This window comes from Salmo trutta, chromosome 35, assembly GCF_901001165.1.
Source record: "Salmo trutta chromosome 35, fSalTru1.1, whole genome shotgun sequence".
Classification (NCBI taxonomy): domain Eukaryota; kingdom Metazoa; phylum Chordata; class Actinopteri; order Salmoniformes; family Salmonidae; genus Salmo; species Salmo trutta.
This window is the reverse complement of record NC_042991.1, coordinates 39,726,664-39,733,810: the sequence shown is the minus strand read 5'-3', so window position 1 is coordinate 39,733,810 and position 7,147 is coordinate 39,726,664.

Here is a 7,147-nt window from a genome sequence, read left to right as displayed (position 1 = left end):
GAACAAATTCTTATTTACAATGATGGCCTAACTACGGCCAAATCCGGACCAGTTGTGAGCCGCCCTATGGGACTCCCAATCACGGCCGGATGTGATACAGCCTGGATTCAAACCAGGTACTGCAGTGACGCTTCTTTGCACTGAGATGCAGTGTCTTAGACCTCTGCGCCGCTCAGCAGCCCTAAATCATGACATATTATGACGCCGTTATGACTGTGTCATAATGTGTTATGACACTTTGTGTCAAGTAAAGTGTTACCCAAAAGGTATATGGTGTGTGAATGGAGAAAGGTCTAGCTGCCTTTTTCAAAATAATTTTCATTATTATAATGTTTTTTTTAAGCTATTGAGATGGGAAGACAGAGGGGAAAGATAGAGGTCATGTCAAAGGGAAGAAGGCCGTATTCAAAATGATGTCGACACTGTAGACATGTTTACCAGAGGCGCAAGACCAGCCAGTCCCCATAACTCTATCGCAGCTCCCCCTCTCTCTCTTCTGAAGGGGGCTTGTTTCATTTCCTGTCTCCGTATTGGTCCGACACACCTCCTGAGGTAGACTAAACAGGAGGGAGGGAGGGAGGGAGGGAGGGAGGGAGAGAGAGAGAGGGGTAAGTGACCTCCGCAGCACATGACCAAGGTCACAGGCATAGTATTTGGTACGTGTGTTTGTAGTTTGCAGTTAACAAAGGCCATTGACCCACAGGAAACAAGTCCAACCGTCAATGTTGGGGAATCTACTCTAAATCTACTCTACAGAGTTCACCAAGCTGGACGAAGTTAAGCTGTACTAAGGCTATATAGTTCACCAAGCTGGACGAAGTTAAGCTATACTAAGGCTATATAGTTTAATAACTAGACGAAGTTAAGCTATACTAAGGCTATATAGTTTAATAACTAGACGAAGTTAAGCTGTACTAAGGCTATATAGTTCACCAAGCTGGACGAAGTTAAGCTATACTAAGGCTATATAGTTCACCAAGCTGGACGAAGTTAAGCTATACTAAGGCTATATAGTTCACCAAGCTGGACGAAGTTAAGCTGTACTATGGCTATATAGTTAAGCTATACTAAGGCTATATAGTTAAGCTATACTAAGGCTAGTTAAGCTATACTAAGGCTATATAGTTAAGCTATACTAAGGCTATATAGTTAAGCTATACTAAGGCTATATAGTTCACCAAGCTGGACGAAGTTAAGCTGTACTATGGCTATATAGTTAAGCTATACTAAGGCTATATAGTTTAGCTATACTAAGGCTAGTTAAGCTGTACTAAGGCTATATAGTTTAGCTGTACTAAGGCTATATAGTTTAGCTGTACTAAGGCTATATAGTTAAGCTGTACTAAGGCTATATAGTTAAGCTATACTAAGGCTAGTTAAGCTATACTAAGGCTATATAGTTAAGCTGTACTAAGGCTAGTTAAGCTATACTAAGGCTAGTTAAGCTGTACTAAGGCTATATAGTTAAGCTATACTAAGGCTATATAGTTTAGCTATACTAAGGCTATATAGTTTAGCTGTACTAAGGCTATATATATATATATATAGTTTACTTAACTAGAGCTACATTCAAAAAGAGGTTCACTACATTTAAATTACTTTGTGAAAAATTGTCATATGTAAATCTGAAATGTCATGGACAACAAATTGCAAGAACAGATTACTTTGGGGTCATATGTTAACAGAATGTGTTATTGAGCCTATTAAACACAAAAACAATGTTGTTTTTCCAGTGGTTAGCTACACCGCTACATGGTAAAACAGTAGTGTGTAGTTCCAGTAGTTAGCTACACCGCTACATGGTTAAACAGTAGTGTGTAGTTAGCTACACCGCTACATGGTTAAACAGTAGTGTGTAGTTCCAGTAGTTAGCTACATGGTAAAACAGTAGTGTGTAGTTCCAGTAGTTAGCTACACCGCTACATGGTAAAACAGTAGTGTGTAGTTCCAGTAGTTAGCCACACCGCTACATTGTAAAACAGTAGTGTGTAGTTCCAGTAGTTAGCTACACCGCTACATGGTTCAACAGTAGTGTGTAGTTCCAGTAGTTAGCTACACCGCTACATGGTTAAACAGTAGTGTGTAGTTCCAGTAGTTAGCTACACCGCTACATGGTAAAACAGTAGTGTGTAGTTCCAGTAGTTCGCTACACCGCTACATGGTAAAACAGTAGTGTGTAGTTCCAGTAGTTAGCTACACCGCTACATGGTAAAACAGTAGTGTGTAGTTCCAGTAGTTAGCTACACCGCTACATGGTTAAACAGTAGTGTGTAGTTCCAGTAGTTAGCTACACCGCTACATGGTTAAACAGTAGTGTGTAGTTCCAGTAGTTAGCTACACCGCTACATGGTAAAACAGTAGTGTGTAGTTCCAGTAGTTAGCTACACCGCTACATGGTAAAACAGTAGTGTGTAGTTCCAGTGGTTAGCTACACCGCTACATGGTAAAACAGTAGTGTGTAGTTCCAGTGGTTAGCTACACCGCTACATGGTAAAACAGTAGTGTGTAGTTCCAGTAGTTAGCTACACCGCTACATGGTAAAACAGTAGTGTGTAGTTCCAGTGGTTAGCTACACCGCTACATGGTAAAACAGTAGTGTGTAGTTCCAGTGGTTAGCTACACCGCTACATGGTAAAACAGTAGTGTGTAGTTCCAGTAGTTAGCTACACCGCTACATGGTAAAACAGTAGTGTGTAGTTCCAGTAGTTAGCTACACCTCTACATGGTAAAACAGTAGTGTGTAGTTCCAGTAGTTAGCTACACCGCTACATGGTAAAACAGTAGTGTGTAGTTCCAGTAGTTAGCTACACCGCTACATGGTTAAACAGTAGTGTGTAGTTCCAGTAGTTAGCTACACCGCTACATGGTAAAACAGTAGTGTGTAGTTCCAGTAGTTAGCTACACCGCTACATGGTAAAACAGTAGTGTGTAGTTCCAGTGGTTAGCTACACCGCTACATGGTAAAACAGTAGTGTGTAGTTCCAGTGGTTAGCTACACCGCTACATGGTAAAACAGTAGTGTGTAGTTCCAGTAGTTAGCTACACCGCTACATGGTAAAACAGTAGTGTGTAGTTCCAGTGGTTAGCTACACCGCTACATGGTAAAACAGTAGTGTGTAGTTCCAGTGGTTAGCTACACCGCTACATGGTAAAACAGTAGTGTGTAGTTCCAGTAGTTAGCTACACCGCTACATGGTAAAACAGTAGTGTGTAGTTCCAGTAGTTAGCTACACCTCTACATGGTAAAACAGTAGTGTGTAGTTCCAGTAGTTAGCTACACCGCTACATGGTAAAACAGTAGTGTGTAGTTCCAGTAGTTAGCTACACCGCTACATGGTTAAACAGTAGTGTGTAGTTCCAGTTCCAGCTACACCAGTACTACACAGCAATAACGGGAAATACTGAACTGAACTGGGTCTATAACAGGAAATACAGAACTGCACTGGGTCTATAACAGGAAATACTGAACTGAACTGGGTCTATAACAGGAAATACAGAACTGAACTGGGTCTATAACAGGAAATACAGAACTGAACTGGGTCTATAACAGGAAATACAGAACTGAACTGGGTCTATAACAGGAAATACAGAACTGAACTGGGTCTATAACAGGAAATACAGACCTGAACTGGGTCTATAACAGGAAAAACATTGACCTGTATGGGCTTTCTCTCTCTGACTGCCGCCCCAAGTGTGCAAACAAACACACACATACGCATGCACAGAGATATACACACGCACGCACGCACGCACGCACACACACACACACACACGCATGCATACTCCTTCCTCTTCCTCCTCTTCCCTTGTCCGAAGAGTGAAGTGAAGAAATTGTGCTGGGGTTCTGTCAGTTGTGCCACTGGAACCAAGACACAGTGGGAGAAAGACTAGGACAGAGAGAAAGAAAGACCGGGAGAGAGAGAGAGGTGGATGGGGAGAGAGGAGAGGGAGAGATGGGTGGATGGGGAGAGAGGAGAGAAAGACGAGGGAGAGATGGGTGGATGGGGAGAGAGGGAGAGCCAGCTGCTCCTCCTTAGCCTTCAAGTTCTATAGCTTGCTTCTTCTTTAGAGATGCTTTGTGTTCTGCCTCTTCTTTTAGGCAGGCTGAACCTGAGGAGCTGATTGGTGGAGGAAGCTACTGAGCTCCATCCAGTAACAGGCTTGTTGATACCTGCTGATTTAGGGTTGAACCAGTTAAGTTCATCCGTATTCTTGTCATCTTCAGGTAAGCTAGCTAGTACTTTTTAAACTCTCCATATTTTAGCAGATGCTCTTATCCAGAGCAATTTACAATAGTGAGTGCATACATTTTAATTATATATATATATATATATATATTTTTTTTCATACTAGTCCCCCATGGGAATCAAACCCACAACCCTGGTGCTGCAAGTGCCATGCTCTACCAACTGAGCTAAATGGAGCCATATAGTTTGGCAAAGTCTTGTAGATGTAAGTCTTCCACTGTCTCCAAATTATCTTAATAATCTTCTTTAAGACAATCCACTTCCTTCATTTTGCTAGTAAACTGACCAAGCTTTGCTCTTCTTGACCCTATGAGCCTGTGGAGCTTGTCCTCCATTGGTTTTTCTGTTGTCTTTGCTGCCCTCTTGTGGACGTTTTTAGCCTGTGGCTAAATCTGCTGTGACATCCGCCATTTTGTTTACTTCAGTGCACAAAAAACGATTGCAAAAAAAAAATACGCTGTCTCTCCAAAAAAAATATTTTATTTCTAGCTTCTGGCGTGACCAGGCAAAACGAATGTAGCACACTGCTGTGTTAGCTTGGTGGCTAACAGGCCTCAATGGTAGCTCATAGTAGCATTAACTTTGTCATTCCCTTTTCCTAGTAATCCTTCACAGAAATGTTCTATCTTTCTTCAATACTTCATTTCTATAACAACAACCATCACTATACTTTTTTCTCTTACCAATCACAAGTTTTTTTTAAATGATTTTATTTTGTATTTTATAAACAAAATGAAACATACACATACAAACCACAACCTCATACAAAACATCAACTACATCACACCTGTCCAGACACACCTGCTCACACGCCCATCTCCAGCGCCTGTATCAAACGGCACCATTTTGTTTCTCTCCATCTCCCACACACTTTCAATTTGTCGACAATAAAGTACTTGACCTTTCCGTTGTGTTAACAATGGAGGATTGGTAGATTTCCAGTTTTTAAGTTTATGTTTTTTTTAAAGATGATTTATGAGATGAGAATCACCCAGCCCATCTGGTATCTCACTACACCCTCATATGCCATGTCTTGAAATATGCAGACAGACGGATTAAAGTTCTAGACTGTTCTCTCTGCTACCGCACGGCAAGTGGTACCGGGGCGCCAAGTCTAGGTCCAAAAGGCTTCTCAACAGCTTCTACCCCCAAGCTATAAGACTCCTGAACATGTAATCAAATGGCTACCCAGACTATTTCAACCCCCCCCCTACACTGCTGCTACTCTGTTATTATCTATGCATAGTCACTTTTATAACTCTACCTACATGTACATATTACCTCAATTACCTCGACTAACTGGTGTCCCTCCACATTGACTCTGTACCGGTACCTCCTGTATATAGCGTCCACATTGACTCTGTACCGGTACCCCCTGTATATAGCCTCCACATTGACTCTGTACCGGTACCCCCTGTATATAGCCTCCACATTGACTCTGTACCGTAACACCCTGTATATAGCCTCCACATTGACTCTGTACCGGTACCCCTGTATATAGCCTCAGCATTTACTCTGTACCGGTACCCCCTGTATATAGCCTCCACATTGACTCTGTACCGGTACTCCCTGTATATAGCCTCCACATTGACTCTGTACCGGTACCCCCTGTATATAGCCTCCACATTGACTCTGTACCGGTACCCCCTGTATATAGCCTCCACATTGACTTGGTACCGGTGCCCCCTGTATACAGCCTCCACATTGACTCTGTACCGGTACCCCCTGTATATAGTCTCCACATTGACTCTGTACCGGTACCCCCTGTATACAGCCTCCACATTGACTCTGTACCGGTACCCCCTGTATATAGCCTCCACATTGACTCTGTACCGGTACCCCCTGTATATAGCCTCCACATTGACTCTGTACCGGTGCCCCCTGTATATAGCCTCCACATTGACTCTGTACCGGTGCCCCCCTGTATATAGCCTCCACATTGACTCTGTACCGGTACCCCCTGTATATAGCCTCCACATTGACTCTGTACCGGTACCCCTGTATATAGCCTCCACATTGACTCTGTACCGTAACACCCTGTATATAGCCTCCACATTGACTCTGTACCGGTACCCCCTGTATATAGCCTCCACATTGACTCTGTACCGGTACCCCCTGTATATAGCCTCCACATTGACTTGGTACCGGTGCCCCCTGTATACAGCCTCCACATTGACTCTGTACCGGTACCCCCTGTATATAGTCTCCACATTGACTCTGTACCGGTACCCCCTGTATACAGCCTCCACATTGACTCTGTACCGGTACCCCCTGTATATAGCCTCCACATTGACTCTGTACCGGTACCCCCTGTATATAGCCTCCACATTGACTCTGTACCGGTGCCCCCTGTATATAGCCTCCACATTGACTCTGTACCGGTACCCCCCTGTATATATCCTCCACATTGACTCTGTACCATAATACCCTGTATATAGCCTCCACATTGACTCTGTACCGGTACCCCCTGTATATAGCCTCCACATTGACTCTGTACCGTAACACCCTGTATATAGCCTCCACATTGACTCTGTACCGGTACCCCCTGTATATAGCCTCCACATTGACTCTGTACCGGTACCCCCCTGTATATAGCCTCCACATTGACTCTGTACCGGTACCCCCTGTATATAGCCTCCACATTGACTCTGTACCGTAATACCCTGTATATAGCCTCCACATTGACTCTGTACCGGTGCCCCCTGTATATAGCCTCCACATTGACTCTGTACCGGTACCCCCTGTATATAGCCTCCACATTGACTCTGTACCGTAATACCCTGTATATAGCCCTCCACATTGACTCTGTACCGGTACCCCCTGTATATAGCCTCCACATTGACTCTGTACCGGTACCCCCTGTATATAGCCTCCACATTGACTCTGTACCGGTACCCCCT